General features: G+C 43.6%; 1 non-coding gene across 1 annotated transcript; it reads right to left on the bottom strand.

Moving 5' to 3' along the window:
• Positions 1-18,877: 18,877 nt before the first annotated feature.
• On the bottom strand, positions 18,878-18,984 carry LOC120069710 (small nucleolar RNA R71). The gene has a single exon (XR_005479640.1). It is a non-coding gene; the product is annotated as a small nucleolar RNA R71 (small nucleolar RNA).
• Between the last annotated feature and the right edge of the window lie 228 nt (positions 18,985-19,212).

The raw sequence follows: 19,212 nt of genomic DNA, 5'->3' as shown, positions 1-19,212 counted from the left end.
GAGATAGCTCGCGCCTACCTAGAAAGAGCATCAAGAAGGATGAAGAAGTGGGCTGATAAGAAGCGGAGGGCCCTCGAGTTTCAAGCCGGGGAAAAGGTCCTGATCAAGCTACAACCGGAACAGTTTTGTTTCCGAGGCCAGAGAGACCAACGGCTAAGAAGGAAATATGAAGGTCCAGTGGAGATAATTGAGAAGGTCGGGAGAACCTCATATAAGGTTCAGTTACCCTCATGGATGAAGATTCATCCTGTCATCCATGTGAGTATCCTGAAGCCCTGTCATTCCGATCCCGAGGATGAACAACGAAACATGCAAAGGCGCCCACTAGTCACGATGAAGAGTTCTGCTGAGAAAGCAGTTGCACAAATCCTGGATAAATGTACGTGCTGTATTGGAAGACCCAGACGAGAACTGACAGAGTTCTTAGTGAAATGGAAGGATCTCCCTGACGAAGAGATCAGTTGGGAGCAAGCCGAAGATTTGAAGAATGCAGCTCCAGCCATCGCAGATTTTGAACAAGGTTAGTTGACGGGGATGTCAACCAATTAAGTGGGGGAGAATGTCACGGTCATGCTTGTCAAGGGCCTGTTGCCCATGGCCGCATGCCCGATCCAACCCCCTTCTAGCATACTTTCATATCTTGTATTGTATTAGCTTAGTTAGCTTGCTTTCTTTACATTTTCATTGTAAGTGACCACTCGCCCTTTTGCATATGCAAGGGCACCAGTCGGCTTTTTGTTCAGAATGCACTATGTGGGGATAAGTCTAACCATCACTTCCTCATACCCGGAGTAGTACTCTATAAAGCTGTTATTGATGCTTATTGCTTTCTAGTCTACTACAATCTTTCTTTCTTTATTCACACTCACAAAAACTCCTTACGAAAACCTTTTCTCCAAACCCGTTTTCTAAAACCGTTTTCCCTCAAACGGGGGTGGAGGTTGCGAGAGGCACTCGGTGTGCCATCGGCAGTCCGTATTCGAGTTGGCTGACTTGTTTGTGAGCGGGAAAAAGTGTCGCACAATCGCTAAGAGAAGCTTTCGAAAGAGCGATTGTGACACTAGGCATGCTAGGGTGTCGCGGGGCAGGGCCAGAGGACCCAATTTTTGTGCACGAAACTTCCGTCACCAAAAAGCGCGAAAACGGACCCAGGGGTTAAGAATGATGAAAAAGGCCGTGTGCCAGACGGTTTTGGGAACGGAGCTCGTTTGGTGCCTGAAACAGCCCCCGGGGCCCCGAGGCCCACTTTTTGCTACCGAACCTTCCGGCACAGAATTGCGCGAAAACAGACCCAGAGGTTAAGAACATTGAAAAAAAGGCGTGTGCCAGACGGTTTTGCGAACGGAGCTCGTTTGGTGCCCCAAATGGGCCCCGGAACCCCATGGGCTGCATCGGGGGTCCGTTTGTCGTGCGCGAACATTCCGACACGGAATTGCGCGAAAACGGACCCAGGGGTTAAGAATGATGATAAAAAGTCGTGTGCCAGACGATTTTGCAAACGAACCTCGTTTGGTGCCCGAAACGGCCCCCGAGGCCGTGGGGCCCACTTTTCGCTCCCGAACTTCCCGGCACGAAAATGCGCGAAAACGGACCCGGGCATTAAAAATGATGAAAAAGAGGCGTGTGCCAGACGGTTTTGTGAACGGAGCTCGTTTGGTGTCCCAAACGGCCCCCGGGGCCCCGCGGGGGTGTCGCTGTGTGGCACGGCTTGGCTGGGGTGTTGCATGGCCTGGCTGGGGGTGTCGCATGGCTTGGCTGGGGTGTCGCGGGGCAGGGCCCAGGGACCCAATTTTTGTGCGCGAACCTTCCGTCACGAAAAAGTGCGAAAACGGACCCAGGGGTTAAGAACGATGAAAAAAGGCTGTGTGCCAGACGGTTTTGGGAATGAAACTCGTTTGGTGCCTGAAACAGCCCCCGGGGCCTCGGGGCCCACTTTTTGCTACTGAATCTTCCGGCACAGAATTGTGCGAAAATGGACCCAAGGGTTAAGAACGATGAAAAAGAGGCGTGTGCCAGACGGTTTTGTGAACGAAGCTCGTTTGGTGACCCAAATGGGCCTTGTGACCCCACGGGCTGCGTCGAGGGTCCGTTTGTCGTGCGCGAACATTCCCGCACGGAATTGCTCAAAAACGAACCCAGGGGTTAAGAATGGTGATAAAAAGTCGTGTGTTAGACGGTTGTGCAAACGAAGCTCGTTTGGTGCCGGAAACGGCCCCCGGGGCCGTGCGGCCCACTTTTCGCTGCCGAACCTCCCGGCACGAAAATGCGCGAAATCGGACCTGGGCGTTAAAAACGATGAACAAGAGGAGTGTGCCAGACGGTTTTGTGAACGGAGCTCGTTTAGTGCCCCAAACGGCCCCCGGGGCGCCGCGGGGGTGTCGCAGTGGCATGGTTGGGTGTTGCATGGCCTTGCTGGGGGTGTCGCATGGCTTGGCTGGGGTCTCGCTAGGCATGTTGGGGTGTCGCGGGGCAAGGCCCAGGGACCCAATTTTTGTTCGCGAACCTTCCGTCACGAAAAAGCGCGAAAACGAACCCGGGGTTAAGAACGATGAAAAAAGGCCGTGTGCCAGACGGTTTTGGGAACGGAGCTCGTTTGGTGCCTGAAACAGCCCCCGGGGCCCACTTTTTGCTACCGAATCTTCCGACACGGAATTGCGCAAAAACAGACCCAGGGGTTAAGAACGATGAAACAGAGGCGTGTGCCAGACGGTTTTGCGAACGGAGCTCGTTTGGTGTCCCAAATGGGCCCGGGACCCCACGGGCTGCGTCGGGGGTCCGTTTGTCGTGCGCGAACATTCCGCCACGGAATTGCGCGAAAACAGACCCAGCGGTTAAGAATGATGGTAAAAAGTCGTGTGCCAGACGGTTTTGAGAACGAAGCTTGTTTGGTGCCGGAAACGGCCCCCGGGGTAGTGCGGCCCACTTTTCGCTCCCAAACCTCCATGCACGAAAATGCGCGAAAACGGACCCGGGCGTTAAAAACGATGAACAAGAGGCGTGTGCCAGTCGGTTTTGTGAATGGAGCTCGTTTGGTGCCAGAAACGGCCCCCGGGGCGCCGCGGGGGTGTCGTAGTGGCATGCTGGGGTTTTGCATGGCTTGGCTGGGGTGTTGCATGGCCTAGCTAGGGGTGTCACATGGCTTGGCATGGTGTCGCTAGGCATGTTGGGGTGTCGCGGGGCAGGGCACAGGGACCCAATTTTTGTTCGCGAACCTTCCGTCACGAAAAAGCGCGAAAACGGACTCGGGGGTTAAGAACGTTGAAAAAAGGCCATGTGCCAGACGGTTTTCGAAACGGAGCTAATTTGGTGCCTGAAATAGCCCCCGGGGCCCCGAGGCCCACTTTTTGCTACCGAATCTTCTGGCACGGAATTGCGCGAAAACGGACCCAGGGGTTAAGAATGATGAAACAGAGGCGTGTGCCAGACGGTTTTGCGAATGGAGCTCGTTTGGTACCCTAAATGGGCCCTGGGACCCCACGGGCTGCGTCGGGGGTCCGTTTGTCGTGCGCGAATATTTCGCCACGGAATTGCGCGAAAACGAACCCAGGGGTTGAGAATGATGGTAAAAAGTCGTGTGCCAGACGGTTTTGCGAACGGAGCTCGTTTGATTCCGGAAACGGCGCCCGGGGTCGTGCAGCCCACTTTTCGCTCCCGAACCTCCCGACACGAAAATGCGCAAAAATGGACCAGGGCGTTAAAAACGATGAAAAAGAGGCGTGTGCCAGACGGTTTTGTGAACGGAGCTCGTTTGGTGCTCCAAACGACCCGCGGGGGTGTCGCGGTGGCATGCTGTGGTGTCGCATGGCCTGGTTGGGGGTGTCGCATGGCTTTGCTGGGGTGTCGCTAGGGATGCTGGGGTGTCGCGGGGAAGGGCCCAGCGTCCCAATTTTTGTGCACGAACTTTCCATCACGATAACCGTGTGCCAGACGGTTTTGGCTAGCAAAAAGCTCGAAAACGGACCCAGGTGTTAAGAACGATGAAAAAAAGCCGTGTGCCAGACGGTTTTGGGAATGGAGCTCGTTTGGTGCCTGAAACAGCCCTCGGGGCCCCGGGGCCCACTTTTTGCTATCGAACCTTCCGGCACGGAATTGCGCGAAAATGGACCCAGGGGTTAAGAACGATGAAAAAGAGGCATGTGCCAGACGGTTTTGCGAACGGAGCTCGTTTGGTGCCCCAAATGGGCCCCGGGACCCCACGGGCTGCGTCGAAGGTCCGTTTGTCGTGCGCGAACATTCCGGCACAAAATTGCACGAAAATGAACCCAGGGGTTAAGAATGATGATAAAAAGTTGTGTGCCAGACGGTTTGCGAACGAAGCTCGTTTGGTGCCCGAAACGGCCCCCGGGGCCGTGGGGCCCACTTTTCGCTCCCGAACCTCCCGGCAGGAAAATGCGCGAAAACAGACCCGGGTATTAAAAACGATGAAAAAGAGGCGTGTGCCAGACGATTTTGTGAACGGAGCTCGTTTGGTGTCCCAAACGGCCCCCGGGAATCTCGTTATCCATTCAATCATCTGTATTTCGTGAAATGCGATCTAAGATGATCTTCGCTTTCGTATACGTCTTATCCATTAACCCTTCTGCTGCGGAGGCGTTAGCAACTGCTTGCGTTGATCGATCCAAGCCGTTATAAAAAGTCTACATCAAAACGTAATCGGGAATCCCGATGTGCGAACAGTTCTTCACTAATTGTCTGAATCGCACCCAAGCGGTGCTCAGAGTTTCATATTCCATTTGTTCAAAATTTAACACGTCCCTCCATCTTCTTGCATTGACGGCGAGCGGGAAAATTTTTTTCATAAACCTCTCAACCAACTGGTCCCATGAGTTGATTTCATTTGGCTCTAGTGAATGAGCCCACCTCTTTGCCTCATCCTGCAATGTATATGGGAAGAGATACAACCTAATTCCTTCAGGAGTCACACCAGGTATGGAGAATGTGTTGCACATTTCTACGAAGCTGGTCAAATGAGCATGCGGGTCTTCTCCTTGTAGACTTCCGAATTGTCTCGGATTTTGGATCATTTGTAGCATGACCGACCTTATCTCAAACCTTGCATTCTTCTCAATCGTGGGTCTTGCAATTCCAGGCGAGAAGTCATATAAGTTTGGTGCCATATAGTTCCTCATTGGGATATTGCAGTCGACAGCAAGAAAAATAAGGTCTTGCTCTGGCCGATTTACCCCTTGATTCCCATCTGGCCTCTCATTATTATTTGCCATGTTCCTTTTTCGCCTAATATGGTTCTGGTGTGCTCTTGCATGAAAAGTACACTCGATCTTTGGGTCAGCTTAAAATTCTGGATCAGTCTCAGTACTCATAAACTGTCAGCCTGCTCTTCGCAATAAACAGATAGTACAGCAGAGAGATCTGTCTTGCAAAATACCACAAGAATATTCAACACTAAACCGTTACCAATCCCCCACAACAGCACCAAAAACTTGTAATAATGATAATTTTTATATAATCTTTATCTTTGAATTGCTTATGAATGAAATTGGTAATGCTCTATGTGCTCAAGTGCTTTGCGATAAAGATATTTTGCGATACTACGTTCTAAGTGTATGCGTTGATGATGATATCCTTCGTAGTATGCGATGATGTAGTGTGTGTCACAAGTTTTCTTGTGTTGGAACAAAGTATAATTCCAACGTAAGTTTCTCAGATTGACCTGAGGTCGAACACAGGGATTGTTGTTGTTTAGATGTGATACTAATGTGGTAAATGCGACCAGTTTATCATAAAGAATAAAGAATTGTTGGTTTGTGCAGAAAATGTAAATTGCAATGAAAATAAAATGTGATGATAAAATAAATGTCTAAACTACTAATGATACAGGTTGAGGACTGGATGTGAAGTTGTACAAAAGAATCTAATGAATGCAGTGGCAAGTCTTGTTAATGAATCAGAAAAAGAACGAGCTGAAGGCAAGGGCATCACAAGTTCATTAATCCTATTAAGGACGCAACTAAGGTTCCGCTTTCCCTTGGCTTACACCTTTCAGTGATCGGCCGCGTTCCCATATGTCTATGGTGAAACAGAGATGAACGTAATGAACGCAAGGTTGTTTCCATCTCTGGAAGTACTTCTCGCTTTAGTTAACGCATTCTTCCAACCTTCTCTCGATAGGCGGAATAACATCTTCACTTTTGCTCTCACAGGTGAAGATGTCGTCGAGCATGCTTTAGCTAAACTTAGCCGATTACCTCAACAAGGATTAACTCATTCGCTTAATCCTTCCCCTTTTCCCAGAGGATTAATAACACATGATGGAGAAAATGGATGATTAATGTGTGGAAAAGAACAGAGAGATGATAATGATTATGATAATGATATTTAAATCTAAAGATCAGCGTTTGATATATGATTGTGAATGAAATATTAAAGAAGATGAACAAAGTAGATGAATGAAAGAATAGAAACAAATACGGAAAGAGTGTCAACATCTTGACATAGATCCAGATCGGAGACGTTGTACTTGTCCGGCATGTGGATGAAATGGAGTGGAAAGCTTCCCTTTCATGCTTGCTTTCCTGATCGAAGTGACCGCTTGCACAGAGCTTCTACTTCGGGAATGGGAAGAATTTCTTGCTCAGAGACTCACCTTTCAGCCTTGTCTCGTCGTTCTCCCAGATTTCTCTGTAATGTCTCTTCAGACCAGTCTCTTTTACAATGAATTCAAGGAAGCTATTTATAGACCTCGGCTCTTGTATTAGTGGTCCCACTTTGTAATTCTGATAATTCCTGCCATGGCGCAGTGGAAATGTCTGCTCTGCTCCACGATCAATCTGTCAGAATCGTACAATAGAAAGTTATACATGTCAAAAGTCCTGCGAATGCGTTGCTCTTCTCATCTTCGATCGATCGCCATATGCAGTGTAGTTGTTTTGATTACCGCATGCGGTGGAAATGCGTTGATCACTTGAATCCATGATTGATCGTCGCATGCACTGTAATTGTGTTGATCCTTTTTCATTCCTGATCGATTGCCGCATGCTGTGTAGATGCATTGTTCAATTTGTCCTTGAGCAATTAACGTATGCGGTGACCTATTTCCTGCAAAACAAAGACTTGGACATTCTATTTTGCCATCGCAATGGGGTTAGTGGGTGTGTTCACGACACTTTATAATTTTCGTATCTCTAAGACAATTCTTATACTATCGACACAACTTTTCCTTCTTTTTGCCGCATAATCTAAATAAAACAGCATAAATAACTTGTATTTCTACAAGTTATCAATCATCCTAGTGAAGTGAAGTCTCTGTCATGAATGGTGTTATATAATGAGACGTTAACACTTCGTGGTCAAGGCTTATACAAACTCTTTCTATAGGACGCCCCCCCTCGCATGTCCCCAACACGAATGATCAGGATCAGACCATCTGTGACAAGTCACAACACTTGTGACCATTCCACAAAGTGGGTCGCATCCGTAGCATTACCAGGATAAGGTTTCCCTCCTATATCCATATACTACAGACCATTTTGGTTATCACTCAAGACATGATACACTTGCATGTCACCACATACATGCTTAAGTTACATAAAGATAACCAGGGATTTTAACTTTATTGGTTTGTGGTAAAGCAAATAAAACATGCAACTGAGCGAAAACCAAGATGTGAAGTAAATATCATATATTATACAACACAAGCGTTCGTACAAACTATTTACAAACTACAAGACACGAGACTTTAGAGCATCAACCCCAACAATCACCCACTTGTCCTAAAGCGAAGTGAGGTGTATGATAACTGGTAGAAATACAAGTTATTAAAGCCCAAATTATTAAAACAATGGGAGAAAGTGTGTTGAAATAGGCAATATTGTGATTGAATGCACCAAACTAAAAGAAAATTGCAATCGCTAAAGCTCATCGCATAAGAACAGTTAAATTGCGTTATTCTATGTAGGTACAATGCGATGGCATGTTTTGAGTTTGCGATCCAAGGGTACCTTAAAGATGATCGCATAAAGACCTTACATAAAGGCGATAGCATAATATAATGAAACATGATGGGATTTAAAGCTGATAACAATCAAATCAGAAATTCAGTTGATGGCCGTTGAAAACCATACCGTTGCAAATACATTGAACTTTCAGTGACTATCAGACGGCGTAAAAGGGTATGAAAATTAATGTTTCCCATCCACACAATCATTAGTGAGAAGAACTATTTTGTCTAGAATTCTAAAAATACCCAATGCTACCAAACCAGAAATAGCGCGCGAGGAGGCGAAGCGAAGCCGAGGGAAGGGAATTCTTGAGAAGAAATTAATTTTCGGAGAGGTCGAGAAACTGTCAGAAATAGCACGGAGGAGAGACACCCTAACCCTTGCGAGAGCAAGAGTCTACAATTTGGGAAGGAATTGAAGTGACAAGAGTAGTGTAAAAAGCAAAAGGAAGCAAGACATTGCTTACCTGGCTTGATACTTGTTACACCATTTATCATTTTATATTCAAACTCTTTATTTGCAAAAATTGAAACTTCATTTCAATTTATGATCAGTCTCTCCATACCATGCATGAGTAACTAAATTTGTGAATGGGTTGAGAAGCGCTTAGTTAACATGACTTAAGCTATGCACTTTATGCGATCATCTTGTCTTATGTATGTTTCATTCATCATTTGGAGTACTTGAGAGAGTAGTCAAAAAACAGAATCTAGGCTTGAGAGAGTCAGATTAGATTGCATAAGCAAGAGTAGAGACTTAGAAATAAGCTTTATCTACTACATTCCATACACACTGCATGCACCCTAGAAATAGGAAATGTGGCATTATGCATTGAGAAATGTAATGCTTAATATTTGTGTATAGCATGATCGCATGACTTGTACAAAACCTTAGAAAATGCTAGCTAAATCTCTTCTCAACCCATTCATCGCATACTTGTTACAACACCACCCTTTCCGCTGTGCATTTAATTCCATCACATTAGAAAATATAAGTTAATTCACCATCTACTTCTTAATCACCATCGCAATAGGATCAGAGAGCCCGTCGCATATCTATTTAGTAATCCCTACGTTCGACCCTGGACTTACTAGGACCCTAAGAAAGCTTATACTTGGGCTTTGTTAGGAAAACTTACATGATCATCGCATCCACACATCTTTTTATCGCATGATAAATCAACGCATCAAGTTTTTCGCACCGTTGTCGAGGATTATGGTATAGATAGTGCTAACATCAAACCTCTTTGATCTTTGCAGCTTTCGACCTTTGAAGTATTGCCATTCCATTGTGAAGGAAGAAGCAAACATCGTATAAGCAAAGAACATACTCCCGAGCTCAAGTACGACCCAAAGATTGAGAGAACTCTTCGCAAAAGGCAGAGAAATAGATGTAAACGACAAGGAAGAGTTCATAGAATGGCTAAACAACCTGAGGAACAAGTAGCGAAAGAAAACAACATGATGGAAAATCCTATCCTACTAGCAAATGATCGCAATAGACTCATCTGGGACTATGCGCCACCAAACTTGTAAGATTTCTCCCCAAGAATCATGAGACCAACATTGGATGGATTAAGGTTCGAGATGAAGCCAGTAATGTTACAAGTGATACAAACAACAGGACAGTTTGGAGGACGGCGTGGTGAAGATCTACACGCCCATCTACAAAACTTCATTGAAATTTGAAACACCTTTGTGTTTCTTAATATTTTTGTAGAAGAGTTTCGACTCACGTTACTTCCATTTTTACCATGCGATAAAGAAAGAAAATGGGCATACTCTCTTGTTCGTTGATTTTGTGATTCGAGCTTAGGAGTGTATTGTATAAAATAATTGGAAAAATAAGTGTAAATATGAATGATGCATTGATGCGTTTATGATGCGTTAATAACACGTAGATGCGTTAGTGATGTGCAACAGAACGCTTGACACTCCTCTGTTGACGTTCAAGTTTTTCTGAATCAGATCTAAGTATAAATCCAACTCAGGTTCCTAGTAAGTCCAGGGTCGATCTCAGGGATTCAGATTAACGCTAACGCAGACCTTGCGTTGTAACTGTTGTAGAGATATCCTAAGTGTATGTAGAAATGAGTTATTTACACTAAGCTGTTGTGTGTGTGCACAAGAAGATACAAAAGGGTTGAGTAGACAATGATGGGTCGTGTGAAAATGGAGTTTAATGCATGTGATATGCGTTGATCTAAGTTGGATGTACACGAACAAGAATATGATGCGAATGAAATGACTCATTTATCTCCGTTTATGCGTTAGACTCTATTCGACACTTCTCAATGCGAATATCATACAATACCTATCTCTAGGTTGTATGCGTCAAACACAGGATGCAATAAAACACCAGTGCGTCTATCTCTAGATGTACTAAGCGTTTCTAACTTGATGTTGGCTTACTTATTCTCTCGAATAGCTTAAGCTAAAGATGCCTTTACCAATTGATTTAGTTGGCTTAAGCGTTCGAAATGGAATTTGGCATGAAGTTATAGATGCATCCAACATAAACAAGAAATAAACAATGGCAAAGTATGATAGATCAAATATGTGAATTTATAAAGAAATTGATTGTCTTTACAAAACCAATACTTAATCAAATGAGAAGATGAAAGCGATAAGTAAGATGAAATGAAAGGAGTCAAGCCGCAGAGTACAATCTCTTGTCCTCTTTGGCTCAATTCTGGTTCGTGTACAACCACTTATGGAAGAATTGGAAGAAATGTCTCTCTCGAGCTCAACTTTCTCCGCTCCTTGATCGGCGATGGTGGTGGTTCTCTTCCCTCTTGTTCTTCTTGGCACCACAGCACAACTTTAAAAATCTAAGATTCTAAACTAAGACTGAGCTAAAAACTGAGAAAAACTCTTTTCGAACTGAGGCTTAACAACCCTTTTCATCTCATGGGATTTCTTCTATTTATAGGCGTCGGTCTTCTCTAACTTGATGATGGGCAGCATTAAATTCCATACCCTGGTCAGCCGCCTGACACTAGATGCTTTTCAGACGACGTCCGCTGCAGGTGCCCATGCTTTCAAGTGGTGATTTGACACAAACAACCTGAATCAATGAATCTTCCTTGCGTTGAATCCCTTCGACGCATGCCACATGGGTTAGACTTTGCCTGCAACACGTTTCTTAATCATGTGTTAGTCTTTTGTTGAGATCCTACAATATCATGTGTTAATGCCATAGTATTTTAGTAATAAACATTATTTTGCATGAGTTTGATAATGTTCGAGTAATTCCATGCGTTTTCTCTAAAAATGATGAGATTTTATCATAAAAGACCCTAGTTGTTCCAACTTTTGATTCACAATAACTTGTATTTCTACAAGTTATCACACCCCTAAATTTGAACAATGCTTGTCCTCAAGCATTCCATAAATAATTCTTTGTTATCTCCATTTTATTTAGTGTGCAGTGTTCACCTCTCATCATATTCACTTATAAGCTTGAGACTAGAGTTTGGAAAATGTAACGCAGGTTGATCTTTTCTAAAAGGAAGAATGTTTTATTTCAGGTGTAGCAAGCTTTTCATCAACAACTTCTTTCGTTTCTCAAAACATTCTCACTTTTTCTAAACCAGTAATGTGTTAGATGCTTTTTAAAATAGATGCCAGTTAAAAAGAAAAAGTATAAATTTTCGATTACTTATGTGTTGTTCTATCCCACTTTTGTTTTGGCTTGCCCCCATGGGTGTCATGCGAGCATCCAACTACGGGTGAGAGCCCTTCACAACTAAACTCATATCTAGCATTCATGCGTTTCAAGATACAGCTTCTTTAAACTAGATAGAGGAGTTTTGGGATGCATTGGTCTAGGAGACTTAACTTCGTTTTGGCTTGCCCCCACGGGTGTCATGAGAGCATCCAACTACGGCTAAGTACCTGTTCCAATTTTTAACTCATGCTAATTTGAGGTTTTTCTTTTAGAGTAATGACAGAGGAGTTGCGTTTAACATCTTTCTATTTTGTTTCCTTTCTTTTTGATGTACTCGATCAATGCATCTTAATTCGGATTTCCCTCATCCCCAACTTTGGAGATCAGCTAAATCCTCATTGCTAAAAGAGAAATAAAATTTCGAAAAGGCTTTGAGAGTTTCGAAAGGAGTTTTGATTTAAAGCTTGTATACGTTAGAAAGAAAACATGTAGTCTTTTTAGAAAATTTCAGGCTTTGTTGATTTTCCTAACGCCTACTCTGTACTTATAAATTTCATATTGCTAATATCATTGAAGCAAAACAACACACAAGACTAGAAAAATAGCTAAAGAACAAAAAAAAAGTATGCTAAGGACAAAGCAAGGGAAAAAAATGATAGAAATTTCATTCATTTTCATTGGATAACTGATGGAATAAACAAACATAGCAAACAAATACAAAAGATTAATATATAAAACAAAGTACAAAGTAACCAACACCCCGAAACTTATTGTGCTGGCGTGTCATCCCTGCGTTCTTTTGCAGGGTCTTCATCCATGAAGCGCAGAGGGTTCCTAAGGTGAGTAGGTAGCAATGGCAAGGCAAACATTCCGACCAAGACCTGATTAATATACTGCGTTATGTAGACAAACTGGACTTGCATTCTTCTTGTTTGCTGCCACAAGTAATCCCTTAGAACCCTATTTTGTTGTTGAAGAGTTTCAATGGACGCGGGCAGTGGTCTGAGTTGATCACTAATGAAAGTTTTCAACTCGTCAATATCAATGCGTGGTTGTGGCGGTGTTGCCTCTTCAGTTCTTTCAACTGGGTCTTCAATATTTCCTGCATTACTTGACACTAACTCAGTTGGTTCAAAAATGATTGAAGGAGGTACAAAAGTTTGAATTGGAGCTGGTAAGGGTGAAGGATGGGAACTAGGGATTTATTGATCTAAATTGGTAGTCTCGTGCTGCGTTGGATCAAGAATCCCTTCTTGCGGGGCCAAAGGTGAGTTTGGGAGAGGGATGTTTAGGTCTGGTCGCGCTTCTTCATCAGTAAACGCATGCTTTGCTTCGTAATCTTCATTCTCCAAAGCTTCATTGTTGTGTTCAATTACCCAGACGCGTCTTCTTTTGGGGGCACGTTTGGAGGGTTGAGGTCTAGCTGCCGCGTCCTTGCAAGGTAGGGCAGGTTGGTGCGGTGAACCGTGAAGAAGATGCCTGATCAACTTGATATCCATCAGACCATCGATTTCCTCATAATCATCCCCAAGAGGGATGCCCCCGCGTTCACACAACGCACAGATCAGCCAAGGGAAATAAAGTTTTCCTCTTGGTTTGGCTTTAATGGATTTGATCTGGTCCCTTATTATCCTCCCTGCATCTAGAGAAATGTGTTGCATGATACAGTAAGTAGCTAGGACGTGTTCTCTTGATAATGTCTCATCATGCGTTGTAGGCGTGATGCTTTTCTTAATCAAATAATACCACAAGTTTGCGTCTGGTTTCAGATTCCTGGATGCTAAGATCTTTACTCCATTTCTTGATGTTTGCCATTTGCTTCTAGGTTTGGCCACTACTCTTAACGCATCTTCTACTTGGTTTGGAATCGGATGTTCTGAGATGCGGTTTCCCTCTGCGTCCGGGTTACTTGTAATATTGAACACTTCATTAATTTTATCAGCTGAGAGGCGCACCAAAACACCATCAACGAACGTCGTACTTCTCTCCATATCAAACTCACTACTATAAAATTGGCGGATAAGGTTGGGCCAAATTCTTGTATGCCCAACGCATAGCTGACCCCAGCCCTTTGCTTCCACAGTTTCGGTTATATATGGTGGCAATGGGTTACGTTTGGGAAAGAAGCCCTTCTTGGCAAGAATGTCACTAAACTGGCGCTTCCTCCCTTTGGTCTTTTTAGGTAACGCGTCAGTCACCTTGCGTTTGCCCGCCTTGTGTGCTTTGGTTTCCCGCGCCAGCTCCCTTAATTCATTTTCCAACTCTTTTTAGAGGGCTGACTTCCTTCACCTCTGCCTTGTGGGCTGATATTGCTCCAATTCCTTTTCTAACACTATAGGCCTTGAGCAGCTCTTGTACATTGCACCCTCAGAACCAGATGCATACTGCACTTCTTCATCTTCCAAAATTAATTTTCTTTTTCTCATCACTCTCTTTGCTTTCGATGGCCCTTCATCCGCCTCAGATCCGCCTCCAACTTCCCTTTCTTCCTCTTCTTCTTCTTCTTCCAACTCTGCTTCAAGCATCATCGCATAACACTCCGCTTCATCGATTTCAAGTGATGCGTCGGTTGGGTCAGGACGCATCACTTGTTCCTCTTCTTGGCCCTGATACAAACTTGCCAAGATTGCTCCGAAAACTTCTTGCTCGTCTCTTCGAGCCAATTTCGCTAGTTCCGTGTTGTTTCGCTCTGATGCAGGACTATCAGAGCTGGGCTTGGGGGAGTGATTGGTGGGGTGCTGGATGGGGTATGCGTCGACTCGGAGATGAAATGATAATGGGTGAACGCGGCAGAAGGGTTTGGTTAGCTCCTTTTACTTCAATAGGGTAAATGGTGGCTAATGGTTGGATGGATAATGGGGGAAGTGGACGCACTGCGGGCGATGGTGCGTTGTGTAGATGAGTGGGAATAGGGTCATGCATCGCACCCACCGACGTAATATTTGGTATGAACGGTGGTGGGGTAGGCTTTATGTAGGGTTGGTAGCTGCGGAGGAAGAAGAATGCGGCTGCCTCAGTTTGGTGGGAGTTTTGGGTTTAGGTTTTGCGGTGGTTTTGAGTTTTTGGTGGGTTTTAGAGGATTCCGGGTTTGTGGTGGTTTCGATGGGTTTCGATCGAGATGGTCGTTGGGATGTAAAGGAAGGCCCACTGTGCGAAGGCTTGGTTGGAAAGGGGGTTTTTGAGGTTCGGCGAGGGTTTAGAGGGGGTGACATTGAAGCAAACGAAGATGAGAAGGAATTTACCTGTGACATGCCTCCGTAGCTCATTGATTGGTTTTAGCTGTCGGATGCTAAAGACATTGTTGCCAAAGAATGACTGGAATAACGGGCTTGATCGAAGGGCGGTGAAGGCTTCGGGAGCTAGGTTTTTTTTCGAAGAAGGATTTGAAGGAGATGAAAGAAGAGAGAAGATCGAAGGGTTGCACGTTTTATAGGTCGATAGGAGAGAGGGTGTTGATGTCAGGCAGTGCTTGACATCCGTATTTATTAAGAAGATGAAAGGACGTGCCTAGGGTTTCTAGGCAATCGAGTGTTTTGTGTTTTCGAGATGCATCCTTTCGGTTTGAGCCATGTGTTGGCTTAAGTCCAATGCATCAATTTTATTCCCATCCTAAGCTTCTTCCGATTGTTCATAATTTTTTTTTCTTTTTTATTACTTTTATTATTTTTTTAGAAAAACAAATATAACTCTTAAATAAGAAAGCAATAACAATCATCAAACAACTTATAACGTAACGCAAAGACAAGCAAACAATCAGAATAAACTCAAACTCAGTGATAAAATACACAATGCAAAAGAAATGAAGATAGAAGAAGCGTCCCTGGAATATGTGTCGATGTGAATGCATGAATGCTTCGACGCAAGCCTTAGTTGGCTTTGCGTAATACTAGGGATGACTTTTTTCATTCTACACCATCTTCAAAGTAGGGCTTCACTCCTTGCCAATTTACCTTGAACGTATTTGTGCCATCCTCCCGCGTCAACTCTACTGCTCCTTTGGTATTCCCTGGGGTTTTTGTGCTGTTGGGCAAGACTCCAGGCTACCGATTCTTCAACTCACTCGCAATCTGCCCCACTTGTATCTCCAGAGTTCTGATGGAAGACGCCTGGCTTTTTAGCAGTGCGTCGTTCTAGGCGATATACTCCTTTAAGAGGTTTTCAAGCGAAGATGTTGAACTCGATGCATGACCTCTTCTATTAAACGGTTGTTGGTGCGGCTGCTGCGTTGGCTAGAATCCAGGCGGTGGTCCTTGCCTCTGCTGCTGGTTTACCCCTGAGTGGTGTGGCTTCTGTTGATTACCTACCCAAGAGAAATTTGGATGGTTCCTCCATCCGGGATTATATGTGTTTGAGAATGGGTTATTTTTAATAAAGCATACCGATTGCGGATTTTGTGGGAAATCAGAGTAGGAATGGGGATCTCCACAGCCTATACAGCTAACCATGGGTTGTACGAATGTTTCTACCTGATTTACCTTTTGCGGGTTTGATGCGTTCCCAAGTGACATATTCTACAAAAGGTTTGTCATAGTAGCCACTTGTTCAGAGAGTGTGGCTATTGCATTAGAGTCAATAGAATTCACATTCTGAGATCACCTTTTCCTTTTTGCTCTTGCGTCGTAAGTGTCATCCACCCATTCCATATTATGTTTGGCTATGCAGTCCAGTATTTCCTTAGCTTCATTATAAGATTTGTCCATAATGTCGCCAGTTGCAGCTGCGTCGGCTGCCATTTGAGACGCTCTGTTTAATCCACCATGAAAGTTTCCATATGGATGGTCAACGGTAATCCATGATTGGGGAAATTCTTGACTAATCCTTTAAAATGCTCCCATGCGACGCTCAAGGTTTCAGCTTCTTCCTGATCGAAGTTCATGATCTCTCTCCACCTCCTTATGTTTGTGGTGGGTGGAAAGCATTTCTACATGAATTTCTCCATCAACTTTTCCCAGGTTGTGATCTCACGAGGCTCCAAAGAACTTACCCATTGCTTTGCATCGTCACGCAAAGAATATGGGAATAAAGATAGCCTGATAGCTTCTAGGGTGATTCCAGGAATCACAAATGAGTTACACATCTCCAGGAAACGTTTCATGTGGGCATGAGGGTCTTATCCCCGAGCACTTCCAAATTGTCTAGCTGTTTGGATCATTTGTAACATCACAGATTTCATCTTAAATCTTGTCCCATCTAGCGTTGGATATATGATCCCTGGTGAGAAATCATACAACCTAGGAGACGCATACTCCCGCATGGGACGCGTACTACTATTTGCCATTATGATAGGATTTTGCCCAGCGTGGGCTGACTGTTGAGCTAAGTTTGGATTCGCTTGTTCATCCGCCATTTGTTGTTGCCCGGTTTGTTGCCTAAGCAGTTGTTGCCTTAACCTACGATAACGATTAGATCGATTTCTTTATCAGAAGGTCCTTTCAACTTCGGGGTCGTATACAAGTTCAGGAGTTCTCTCTCTGCTCATAAACGTCTACAAGCTTCGGCTTAGCTCGTAATACTTCCTCAGCTGAAGTTTTCCTACAAAAGATACAAGCAAAATTTCTTGTTAGTTTTATTGCTGAATCCCCGGCAACAACGTCAAAAACTTGTTTGTTGATTTCGTGATTCGAGCTTACGAGTGTATTATACAAAATAATTGGAAAAATAAGTGTAAATATGAATGATGCATTGATGCGTTTATGATGCGTTAATAACACGTTGATGCATTAGTGATGTGCAACAGAACGCTTGACACTCCTCTGTTGACATTCAAGTTTTTCTGAATCAGATCTAAGTATAAATCCAACTCAGGTTCCTGGTAAGTCCAGGGTCGAACTCAGGGATTCAGATTAAAGCTAACGTAGACCTTGCGTTGTAACTGTTGTAGAGATATCCTAAGTGTATGTAGAAATGAGTTATTTACACTAAGCTGCTGTGTGTGTATGCAAGAAGATACAAAAGGGTTAAGTAGAGAATGATGGGTCGTGTGAAAATGGAGTTTAATGCATGTGATATGCATCGATCTAAGTTGGATGTACACAAACAAGAATATGATGCGAATGAAATGACTCATTTATCTCCGTTTATGCGTTAGACTCTATTCGACGCTTCTCAATGCGAATATCATACAATACCTATCTCTAGGATGTATGCATCAAACACAGGATGCAATAAAACAACAGTGCGTCTATCTCTAGATGTACTAAGCGTTTCTAACTTGATGTTGGCTTACTTATTCTCTCAAATATTTTAAGCTAAAGATGCCTTTACCAATTGATTTAGTTGGCTTAAGCGTTCGAAATGGAATTTTGCATGAAGTTATAGATGCATCCAACATAAACAAGAAATAAACAATGGCAAAGTATGATAGATCAAATATGTGAATTTATAAAGAAATTTATTGTCTTTACAAAACCAATACTTAATCAAATGAGAAGATGAAAGCGATAAGTAAGATGAAATGAAAGGAGTCAAGCTGCAGAGTATAATCTCTTGTCCTCTTTGGCTCAATTCTAGTTTGTGTACAACCACTTGTGGAAGAATTGGAAGAAATGTCTCTCTTGAGCTCAGCTTCCTCTGCTCCTTGATCCGCGATGGTGGTGGTTTTCTTCCCTCTTGTTCTTCTCGACACCACAACACAACTCTAAAGATCTAAGATTCTAAACTAAGACTAAGCTAAAAACTGAGAAAAACTCTTTTCGAATTGAGACTTAACAACCCTTTTCATCTGATGGGATTTCTTGTATTTATAGGCATTGGTCTTCTCCAACTTGATGATGGGCAACATTAAATTCCATATCTTGGTCAGCCGCCTGACATTCATATGCTTTTTAGACGTTGTCCGATACAAATGTCCATGCTTGCAAGTGGTGATTTTACACAAACAGCCTGAATCAATGAATCTTCCTTGCGTTGAATCCCTCCGACACATGCCCCATGCGTTAGACTTTTCCTATGACACGTTTCTTAATAATGCCTTAATCTTTTGTTGAGATCATGCAATATCATGCGTTAGTGCCACAGTATTTTAGCAATAAACATTCTTTTGCATGAGTTTGATAATGTTCGAGTAATTTCATGTGTTTTCTCTAAAAATGATGAGATTTTATCATAAAAGACCCTAATTGTTCTAACTTTTGAGCCACAATAACTTGTATTTCTACAAGTTATCATCTCTCGAACCAGGAGAGATAACGTCATGGGAGCAAGTTGTGAAGAAATTTATGATGAAGTATTTCCCTCCCATAGAAAATGCTAGAAGGAGGAAATTGATCACCAATTTTGAACAAGAAGAAGATGAATCGTTCAGTGACGCATGGGCGAGGTTCAAGAGACTAGTACGCGACTGCCCACACAATGGATTACCAGCTTGCCTCCAATGGAGATTTTCTATCATGGACTCAACTCTGCATCGCAGACAGCTGCCAATGCGATAGCAACAGGAGGTCTTCTGGACAAAACATATGATGAAGCAAAGAATATTCTTAATCGCATCTCGAAAAACCATGAAGACTGGCAAGAAAGCGATCAAAGAACAAAGCCCAGAGAAGGTAATACGAGTAATGGTGCCATCGCATCATTACAAAATCAT

The sequence above is a fragment of the Benincasa hispida genome, chromosome 6, assembly GCF_027475165.1.
Source record: "Benincasa hispida cultivar pf3 chromosome 6, pf3_genome.v1.1, whole genome shotgun sequence".
NCBI classification, from domain to species: Eukaryota; Viridiplantae; Streptophyta; class Magnoliopsida; order Cucurbitales; family Cucurbitaceae; genus Benincasa; species Benincasa hispida.
Note: the sequence above shows the minus strand (reverse complement) of the source record. Positions and strands in the feature narration are given on the sequence as shown.